We start from the raw sequence: 11,729 nt of genomic DNA, 5'->3' as shown, positions 1-11,729 counted from the left end.
ATTGAATACATCATCATGTCATTAGGAATCTGAGTCTTTTGACTTATTTTTGGGCAAAAGAGATTTCACTTGTTTTGAGTTGAATTATCATGAGCACATTAGCATATAATCTATAAGGTATGATATTTGAGCTTAATCATGTTCATTTTGAGATTTGTTGGATGACCTATTGATGAATAACCTTGGCTTGCAACAAGAAGAAGGAAAAAAAAAAAGAAAAAAAAAAGAGAGATCATTATGAGTTTTTTACTGAGTAACCGAACATCTTGCCATATTATGCATTGAGTATTCGCGTAAAAAGGTGTGAAGTTCAAGTTGATTGATGGTATGGCTCGTTTGGCTTCGTAGCCTTTTTGACTTGAGTTAATAAGCCCTTATGGATGTTTTACATCTAGTGCCCTAAAGACATCTAGTTTGGGGGTCATTAGCGTAACACTCGTTACATGGGTCAATTAGAAAGTTTAAAGGAGCTAAGCACTACAAGCCTACACAAAGAGAGAGAGAGAGAGAGAAAGAGAGAGAGAGAGAAAAAAGAAAAATCCATATCTTGCCTTGGTTGTTTCATTTGATAGGGATTCTTACGAATTTTGAGGTACTGAACCATTTGTCTTGAGATTAAATTGAAGCCTCATGATTGTATGCTAATTTCACTTTGCACCTATCGGAACATATGATGTCTCAATTGTCCATTTATGAGTGATTTGATTTTGGATGCCCTAAAGATTTTGAAGATGAAGTTTATTTTTTAAGCTTGCTCATGAATAAGAACCATTGTTTGTGTGAAACTTCACTCTTTTCAATAACATAGTGCAGGCAATGTTTGTGGGAATCATTTCTGTTAAACCCTCACGAGACTTCACTCGTCCACTAGGGATACCTAAAGGTTTAAAAGGCTTGTTGCATATGCAAAATGCAATCATATCTCCCACGACAGAGGATTTATGTTTCATATTTTCATTTTATTTTTAGTTTTATATTGCTAAGGGACTAGCAATATGTAAGTTCGGGGGTGTTTAATGAATGCCAAATATTGTATATTTGACCCTCTTAATTTGCATTTGTTAATCTCTTAGTTGTATTATCATCTAACGTTTCGCGTTTGTTGTGTGATTTTCGTGTTTTGAAGGTTGCTAAGGGAAAATTGCGGACTAAATAAAAGAAATGCAAGTGCTAGAAAAGGCCATCAAAAAGTGCCCGTCTGGCCAAGGAAAATGCCCGTTCGAATACACATGTGCTTGAGCGCACTGATCACACCCTCGAGCGCACACGGGGAAAAAGCCATCCTTCACAATGAAAGTCCCGTCCGAACGGGCATACGCTCAAGCACATTGATAATGCGCTCGAGCGCACACAGGCGAAGTGGGCTGTCAGGACGGTGAAAAGGCTCGTTCAGATAGACCACTTATCTGGCGGTGCCCAACGCCATTTTTAGGGTTAAAAATGCCATATACATAGAATAGACTTCAAAGAAAAAGGGAGAGGCTGTTTTGTACGAAATTTCAGAGTAGAGAGAAGAAAGTTTAGGATTTTCCTAGTCTTTGGTGCTCCCAATTTTGTTGTTTTCAATTTGTAAGCTTCTCAAAACCTCCATGGATTCAATTACTTTTGTATTATTTTTTACTTCCATGTGAGGCTAAACCCTCAACTAAGATTGAAGATGAAGCCTTACTTATGATTAGCAACAATATTTTCATGTGATTTAATATTTTCCAATTGTTCTCTTTTAATTCAATTAGTTTAAGACGTTCATTTAATTGATTGCTTGGGTTTTCTTTGTCAAAAAAATTGGATATCCCATGTGATTCATTGTACGGATACATTAGATGATTTGGTTTAAATTGGATATATTTTGTGACTTGTGCAAGAATGGATACATTGGATGGTTTTAATTAATTCTTTGAAGCAAAGTTGAACATAAATACATATGCTTTGGGAAATATTATTGCTCATGAGAATATGTTGCTATGATTTTTTTAGTGGGGATTTGTTGTGACAATTACCCACCTAAATTAATAGGCGAATAATTGTTACGTTTTACTCGCAAGTGCACAAGATCAAAACAATATTATACTAGGCAAATACGAGATCATTCCCACGAGGATTGATAAATTATAATTAAAATGATTTCCAAATAAATATTCAAATGTCATGAATTGAAAGATTGAATTGAAATAATAAGAACGAAAGGGTTAGGGTTTTGATATCCACCACTAATCAGACTCAATTAAAATAAACAATATGCCAATGCTACAATCATACCGGTATACTTAATACTTGCCAACCTAAGGTCATGGTATCTACTCCTTAAGCTATTGATCTTCCTAAGCAACGAATTAGCAATGGTATCTACTAAGTTGTTCTTCAAGAAAGCATAAATGTATAGAAATATACAAACATATGAAACCTAGGGCATGCTATCTACTCCTGGTTTTCGTTGTTGACTAATCCAAGAACCCGTGATGAGGTTCTTTTGTCACTTTATTATGCCCAGGACTCGGTCATCCAAATTGACACAAATAACAAATCAAAACACATGTATATGTTGATCAGGCACATTCATATGAGGAAATCAATCAAATAGAAAATAATCAAGTTAAGCATCCCAAAATATAATTGCAGCAAAGACGCCAATATTGAAATCCTAAAGAGACATGATTAGGGCTTCAATCTAGCCCTGACAAAGGTTTAGTTACACATACTTTGGATGTTAATCATCCTCATAATAAAATAAAAGGGAAATGAAGAAACTAAAAACGCTTCTTGATTGAGCCTCCATTTCCTCTCCCAAAGCTTCTCTCTAATCTCATCTCTTTTTCTCAATGTGCAAAGAACTATTTATAGGCTTAAGAGAACCCTAGAAACCCTAGTAAAACTGTAGGTCAGTCTCCTAGTCCATATTGGAGAATGAAAACCCAATCTAAAGTGGAAAAGGGGTCTGGCCGCATGCTGGGTGCTCGACTGCGCTCGATCCCAAATTGCTGCGCTCAATCCTACAAAGATGCGCTTGAGCCTGGCTGCATGCACAATCAAGCGCTACTGCACTCGATCCTAGTTGCTTGTGCGCTCGAGCCTAATCTAGCACGCTCGATCCCAAAGCTCCAACTCTTCCAGAAATTATCATTTTGTCTTGGAACTTGCTAGAAATGCTTGCTTTTCTTTAAAAACCTAAAAACTACAAGATAACAAAAAAAACAAAACAAAACATCAAACTATAACAAAACAAAGAGCTTAACATATGTGAATTAAAGGGCTAGAATGTGTAACATTCTGCACTTATCAGGATTCCGAAACCTTAGTGCTTCGTTACTTGATCACTTTCACTTTATTTAGTTTATGCTTTTGATTTCATATTCACAACAAAATTCACTCATCTTTTGGAACTAGGTTAGGATTTAATTGGTTTAGAGATATTTAGTTTTCAAAAACACAATTACCTGTGGGTACGACCTCGCATTTGCATCCTTATATTACAAAACGATTCGTGCACTTAGGAGTACATTAAAATTTCTAGTACTACTCTTCATGATGACCCACAAAAATTTGTTTAGTTATTATAATGCATATAACAAACAAATATCAGTTGGAAAGATTTATATACATGTTAAATAAATTAGTAGGGTCATGGCATAATATTTTTTGAGAAGTACAGTATGCTGAGTTCATTGACATATCGCATGCTGAAGTAAAAACAATTCCGTAAGTATTTACTTACCTCGAGTGGTCCTCCACAATCTCAAACATCTAAATCTCCAAGTTACTACAAATCATACTCTAATATCATATACCAACATACTAGAAATCCTAGTATTGCATGTTGAACCCTAATTATGCAGATTATTGTCTTCATTGAACATTTGATGTCGAGGTTGATTGTTCGTCTAGCAAGGGTTGAAAGTTCGGCTTACAGTAGAATGTTCGATAACTACTAAAATGTATGGAAGACCCCAAACTACCTCTTAAACCCACTTCCCAACTTGACCAAAACTCCTAATAATCCTAGACAGGTCTATCAAACATCAATAACGTACAATAACGCGAAAGTAAGGGCAATTTTATCCCTTTTTGAAGCCATAGTTAACCCATGGATGGTTTACCATTATTCTCTAACATAGCATGTTAGGATGTTTTTAAAACCCACAAGATGCATGATAACCAACAAGGTCAATATATTAAAATCATTTTACACTACGTCGAAATGAGATTGAGGTTTAGGGTTTACCTTCTTGACGATTAAGTCTCACCAAGAACCACATTTATCTCTCTAGGACCTCTATCTCTCTCCTTAATGGTTCTTAGTTTGAAGGAACGATGAAACTAGGATTTTTGAGCGTAGAGATGGCTTTATATAACCTCTAGGTTGCTCAAAGGGCTAAGTGGGCAAAGTTCAAAAGTGTTCTCAAGCAGGCTTGAACTTTCGAGAGAAAACTCGAATGTTTGGGGTAGGGTCATCACGATCATTCAAGTGGGAACTTTGAACAGTCAGGAGGAAAATCAAAATTCTTGTTTTTAAAGAAAATGCAATTTGTCAAAATTCCTGTTTTTAAAGAAAATGCAATTTGTCAAAGGCCTTAAAAATTTTCATTTTATATCATATTATTTGGAATCTTTTATATGTGACTTATAATAAAGGTTTTTGAATTTATAAATTCTAATTGTGGTTTAAATTCAATATATTTGTTTTGGGGTATAACATTCTCCTCTACCAAAGAGAGAGAATTGTTATTCCCATTAAACGTTTTCACTTCATACTTGGTGCTCTCCCTATTATTGGAATCGTCAATATGAAAATCGAACATCAGTTCTTATACCACTAGTTGTGCAAAAACCCATAATCATGGTGATAAGTGCCAAATATTGCATATTTGGACCCCTTTATTTACATTAGTTAATCCTTTAGCTGTGTCGTTATTTAATATTTTGTGTTAGTTTTGTGTTTTTAGTATTTTGTAGGTCATTGAAGAAAAACTGCAGCTTTAAAGGGAAAAATGCAAAGTTTGGAAGAAAGAATACTTTGAGAAGACCTAGATTGTGTGGTTAAGTCTAACCAAATCCAAGAAAAGGTTAAATCAGATTAAAGTTCAGATTGGATAAGATTTCGGATCGGATTCAAATTCAGATTTTGCACATGTCTTAGTATTTTGACCATAACTCTCCGCTCAAATATCGAATTGAAGTGATTCAAACGGCATTGGAAAGATAGCTCAAAATACTACAATTTGTTGTGAAATAAGATATTCGTAATTCAGACGGTTTCTATGCCAAAATCGCCCCACAATTAAAGGACACAAATCTGGACGAATCCTATTCCGATTTCAGACTTCTATTTTGACTGGGAGACAGACCTTCGAATTATCTAGGTTTACTTGGGCGTCTAGGACTTTCCTAAGCCTATAAATAGACTTCTTTGCATTCAAGAAAAGTGACACAATCCCAGAGAGCAAAATTCTTTTGTTTAGTTTTTCTTTAGGTTTAGGTTTAGGTTTAGATTTTATTTTTATGTGGAGCTAAATTCCCAAGTAAGGTTGGGGATGAAGCCTCACCGATGAAGAACAACATCACTTTTATGTAAGTTTTTATTATTATGATTTTATTGGGTTTTATATTTCAATTGTTTTACTTCTAATCAATTGTATGGAGTGATTCTTGGATATCTCTTGTGATTCAAGGATACATGTCATGATTTGAGATAATTTCATATGATTGATTGCTTGGATTTTAACTCATAAAAATTGGATATCCCTTGTGATTTGTTCTACGGATACATCTAGTGTTTCAATTGAATTTGGATTCCTTTTGTGATTTGGTCAATGAATGGATACATGGGATGGTTTTGATTAATTCTTTGAAGCATAGTAAAACATATCTATGGTTTAATTTGTGAGAACTTCGGATTAATATTGATGAACATAAAGTATGTTGTTATGATTTGGTGAGTGTGAATTCCCAAACCTTAGTACATTTATCCTTAGATTTACTTATTTTATTTAGTTTATGTTTATCCTTTAATTTTCAAAACTCAAAAATCAAAACCCTTTTAGAACTAGATTAGGATTTAATTAGTTTAGATATAAATTGCTCTTTCAAAAATACAATTCTCTATGGGATCGACCTCGCACTTGCAATCCATTAAACTACAATTGATTCGTGCACTTGCGAGTTAAATAAATTTGCACAACACATGGTAAATAGGACAAGAAAATTGTATACAATAACATCAAGATTTTTGTGGTTCCCTCAATGTGAGGTAAATTCATAGCAAAAGTGATCACAAAGAAATTCACTATCAAAGATGGAATACAAAATTGTGATGAAAAAACCATTCAGAACCCAAAGGTCCAATACCCACATAATGGACCTGATTTGTGGGTATTGGACCTTCTTCTGTCATGCGCTCGATCGCTCCTGGCCTGATTTGTGCTAGATCTTCTCGGGTACTGCGCTCGATCGCAGGTACCCTGTGATCGATCGCAGTGTCAGGTAGCTCCCATTTTTCCCATCTTCTCTCTTTAAGCCCAAATCATCTAGATTTACTTCATTTTCTTCCAAAAGCGTACAAAGGTATGCAAAACACAAAAAGGAATTAAAATGACCTAATTAACCAAAACCAAAGGATTAAAACATGCAAGTTAAGGGCGGAAAATATGAATATTTTAGCACTTATCACACCCCCAAACTTACATATTGCTAGTCCCTTAGCAATACAAAACTAAAAACAAGAATGGAAAAACAGAAAGCCAAAGATAAATCCATCTTTCGTGGGATGTACGATTGCATTTAGCGTATGCAACAAGCCTTTTAAACCCCTAAGAATTCTCTAGTAGACGAGTGAAGTCTCGTGAGGGTTTTCCAGGAATGTTACCCACAAACATCATGCACAGTTCATGTTATCTCAAAAATTAAAGTATCACTGAAAACTATGATTCTCATTCATTAGCAAGCTTAAAAAGATGAACTCCATCTTCACAACGAATTGGAATCTGAAAATTCAATTACTTTCAAAGGACATGCTAAAACATCACAAGTTTGAAAATAGTGTAAAGTGAATTAGCACAAAATTATGAGGCTTCCAAATCTTTCCAATGTGTAATGTCTCCATATCTCAGAATTCACTGAAATTCCTATTAGAATGACATAATGGCATATTTCCTTTTCTTTTTTTTTTTTCTTTTTGTTTTTGGTCAGGTTATGCAATGTTGGTTCCCTTAAGCTTTTTAATTGACCCTTGTAGCAAGTGTTAAGTCAATGACTCCCAAACCAGGTGGTTTTAGGGCATCAGGTGTAGAGACACCCCTAAGGACCTACTAACTCGAGTCAAAAATGCTACAAAACCAACTAACCATGACATTGATCAATTCAACATTTTTTCACCTTTTGACGTGAACACTCAATGCTTTGAGGCAAGAGGTCCAGTTACTCAGTGAAAAGTCATCAATAATCATTTCTTTCATACTTTCTCTTCTTCTTTTTTTTTTTTTTTTTTTTCAAATATGCCAAAGTGTCATCTTAATAAGTCATCCAATTTCATCCAAGATGCAAAAACACACATATCAGACTTCATGTCATACCTCACAAATTATGTGATATGTGCTTTGTGTGATCAGATCAAACATGTGATTTTTCAACTATCCTCAACAAGTAATCAAACTAATGGATTCACTCATCAGATCATGTGTTCAAAATTTTAAGCTCATTCATGAACATGCATAAATTTTTGTTTTTTTTTTAACAAATAAACAAACAAACACACAAAGAAATAACTTGAAATTGGGACAAAGTGTGTGAACAATCATGTGTGCCCATACCCCCAAACTTAAACGACACATTGTCCCCAATGTGTCTAAGTAAAGGAAAGAATGTACCCGGGAGATGGTTGATATGATCTTGGAAAGCATGACTCATAGCACACCCCCAAACTTGAAGTGAAGCACACTTGTCCCTTCAAAATATGAAGACACAAACAAGTAAAAAGGAACAAAATTTAATGATAAATAAAAAGATTAACTGAAAACATATTTAAACAAAACAAAATAATAGGATAAACTATGGGGTGCCTCCCATGAGCGCTAAGTTTAACGTCTTTAGCCCAACTGTGGTCCCTGCTCATTCCTGTCCAGAAGTAGATGCTCCAGAAGGTGGTGGTAAACTGTTAAGTATGGTCTGCATCAATTCTTCCAAGGCAGCTAGTCATTGATCCATTAATGCTTTGTCTTCCCGAACTTCCCTTCTTTGATCAGCCAATTCTCTTCGAAGGCTTGCCATCTCTTCACTAAGGGAGCGGTACTGTGCGGCTTGAAAAATGATTAGGGCCTCCTCCTCTTCTACTATTGCTGGCTCAGCTGCTGGTTCATCTTCGGCCATTGGCTTCGCCTCACTCTCTCTTTCACCAGCTTCTGGTGTTGGGAGTATTCGGGGCATATAGGAGCAGCTCTTATTCCATTGGCGAATACCAAATATAGGAGTAATAGTTACCGGCTCATCAGCTGCGGTGCCCTTGATGCCCTTTTTCTGAAGAATATACGTGATGAGGTATGAGAAAAGCAACCCCCATGAATGAGTGGACTCTGCTCCCCTAATGTGCACTCCATTCCAAAATTTATGTATTTGATTCCAAATGATGTCGGGAATGGAGTACCAAGCATCCTTGTGGAAGGCGTAGAGAGTTTGGAGAAACTGATCATGCCTTTGAGTTTTATGTCCCAAGGGGAAGGCATTGCGGTGTAGTATTGAGTCCACAAACCAAAGCCTTTGAGGGAGCTTGGATCAGCTGCCAGCATTATGGTGGGCATCGGCATATTACCCTTGACATATATCCCCAATGATTTTCGTGGGCGGTTGCTCGGCAAGATGTGCAGCTTCTGGAGGGTGCTCATCATTGCATTGAAGTGCTGCTGCAATGTCGGCCTTGGTCACATCAATAGTTTGGCCTTGCACCTTTGAAGAGAGAGCAGCCAAATTGTTGCAGTCATGGGAGAGTTTGGTATAAAATTCGATCACCAGCTCTCGATAAGCCGTGGTGGTGACCGGTTTGAAAAGCTTTTTGAGTCCCCGTCGCTTGAATTCAGCGACCGCCCATTGGGTTGCTTCAAGGTTTTGAAAGTCCTCTCTTATGGCAAAGGTGGTCTCAAACAGTAGCTCCCGCTCTTCGAAAGTGGGTGGAGGAGAAGTAGCTGGGGCCTCGGACTCTCGGGATGATGAAGCACGGGATCTTGGCATGTTGAGCTTGATTGGGAACTTTTATCGAACAGTTGGTGTGAACTTCGATGGACCACAATAGCAAAATGCAGCAAGAGATGCCCAAAACCCCCTGCAAAGAAAAAGAACACCCAACACAAAAGCAATGTGGGTGGTTGAAGACCCACAATTGCAAAAAGAATGAGAAAAATTGGAGGTTGGGGGAGTGTTCGGAGATGGATTATTGATGGGAATAGTGAAAGGGTTGTGGGAGAATGTGGTGGAAAAGTAGTGGTACGATGGCCGGAGAGGTGACCCGTGTGGTGGTTGTGTGGTGGAATGCGTGAAAAATAGCAGAAAAATGGACGGAGTAAGAGGTTGCCGGAGGTGGGTGTGAAAAAAGCTTGTACGGCATCGGGAAATTGTGAAGGAGATTAGGGGAAAGTGACTTAAAATAGGCCATGTGCCCTGCTGTCCGAGTGCGCTCGATCGCACCCAAGGTGCGTTCGATCGCAATCGGGCGAGTTTGTGTGTGTGCTGGTGCGGTGTGCTCGATCGTACCTAGGGTGCGTTCGATCGCACTAACAGAATGTTTAAGGCCATCATTCGATCATTGTGCTCAATCGCATACTTGTTGCGACGATCGTAATAACAGAATGTCAAAACTTTTTTTTTTTTTTTGCATTACGAACAACAATGAAAAAGAAAACACGCAGGATAAGTGAGACACATGTAAAGTAAAGAAAGTAATATGAAAAAAACAATAGGGGAAAATGTACCGCCTTCAGTGGCCTCAGTACCACTGTTTTGAGTAGATGCGCTTGAGGTTCTGGACTTCTCAAATGCGTCTACTTATGACTATAATGTTTCTAGTGTGAAGAGCTGCACTTGAGCTCTTCAGAATTTGGCTCAAGTGCCCTTGGAGGTGTAGGAACAGGACCTCTAAGAACTGTGGCTACCTTCAGCTACTGGTGACTCCCTGGGTTAGGTATTGTTTGAGCTGGAAATTCTCCTTGTTTCCTCTCACTCAGCTCCTTTACCATCTGACCCATTTGCACTTCCAATCTTTGAATGGCTTGATTAGTCTTTGTATTGAATTGTTTTTGATCAGCCGTGAATTGCTTTTATGAAGTCACCAGGTTGTGTATCATATTCTCCAGTTCGTTCATCTTTGACTCTTGAGTTGGTTGGCTTGCTTGTTGAGGCCCTTTCTACTGTCCTGGATTATTACTCTAAGAGAAATTTGGATGGTTGCGCCATCCTGGATTGTAAGTATTGGAGTATGGATTGTTCTTGTGGGGGTAATTTTTTTATCCCACAAAATTCACCTCTTCTTGCTCTGCAAATGGAGATAAAGGACACGTCTCAGTGGTGTGATCTAAATGGCAACAAATAGCACATACCTGGATTGGTGTGTCCTGTTGCAGAGGTGAGATTTTCTGAGCAGTCATGGCCTTGACAATCATGTCCAACTTCTTTTCTACAGCAGCCAACCGATTGGTTGATCCCCCACTGAGGTTTACTTCATACATGCCCTTGCTTTTGATTCCTTTCCTTCCTCTTGAACAGAATTGCTGTGAATGCTCACTTAATGTTTCAAAAAGTTCCACAGCTTCCTCACTACTCTTCTCCATATGTGTTCCTCCACAAGCTGAATCAACCATCCCTTTGTTAGTATCATCTAAACCTTCATAAAAAAATTGTACCTAATCATCTTGAGGGATGTTGTGATGTGGGGACTTTAGAAGCAAGGAATTGAAGTGATCCCCGGCCTCAAAGAACAAATCTCCGTCTCGTTGTTGGAACATTTGAAGTTCCCTTTTAAGTTGTTTTTTCTTCTGGGCTGGGAAAAACCTCTTCAGAAACTTGGTGGTTAATTCTTCCCAAGTATGGATAGAATCTGCAGGCAAGGAATTGTACCATAGTTTAGCATTATCTTTCAAGGAGAAAGGGAAGAGGACAAACCTGAGTCTCTCTAGAGTTAGGCCTTGGACATGCTGCAACTTGCATAAATCAAAGAATTCTTTAAGATGCAAGTTGGGATCCTCAATAGCTGTGCCTCTGAAGTGAGTCAATGCATTAAGAATTTGAGGAAAGATATAATAGCTGTCATCCACCTCCGGTTGATATGCTATGCATGAGGGTTGACGGAGGTTTGCTGGAACGTATGCCTGCTTCATTGGTCTCCTCACCCATGGTGGATTTGCCTCTAATGGTCTTGGTCCAATTGGATTCTCTTGCAAATCTTCCATATCAATTTCTTTCTCTTCTTCTTTGTTTCGAGGTCATTGTCGAATTGTCCGCTCAATTTCAGGATCGGGTGAAATAACGGTTGATGCTTGAGATCGACGACCTTGCATCGACTGAATTACTTCTTCAGTCGAGCAGCTTCAGTGCTGCTGGTCCGGGTGCTCCCTGGAACTGCGCTCAATCACAGGTTGGTGCATTCGATCGCAATGCGCTCGATCGCACTTGGCTGATGACGATTGATCGCAATCACAGAATGCTAATCCGCAACCTGAAACAATATATATATATATATATATATATATATATAT

This window comes from Corylus avellana, chromosome 7, assembly GCF_965113065.1.
Source record: "Corylus avellana chromosome 7, dhCorAvel1.hap1.2, whole genome shotgun sequence".
In the NCBI taxonomy this organism is placed as follows: Eukaryota; Viridiplantae; Streptophyta; class Magnoliopsida; order Fagales; family Betulaceae; genus Corylus; species Corylus avellana.
Note: the sequence above shows the minus strand (reverse complement) of the source record.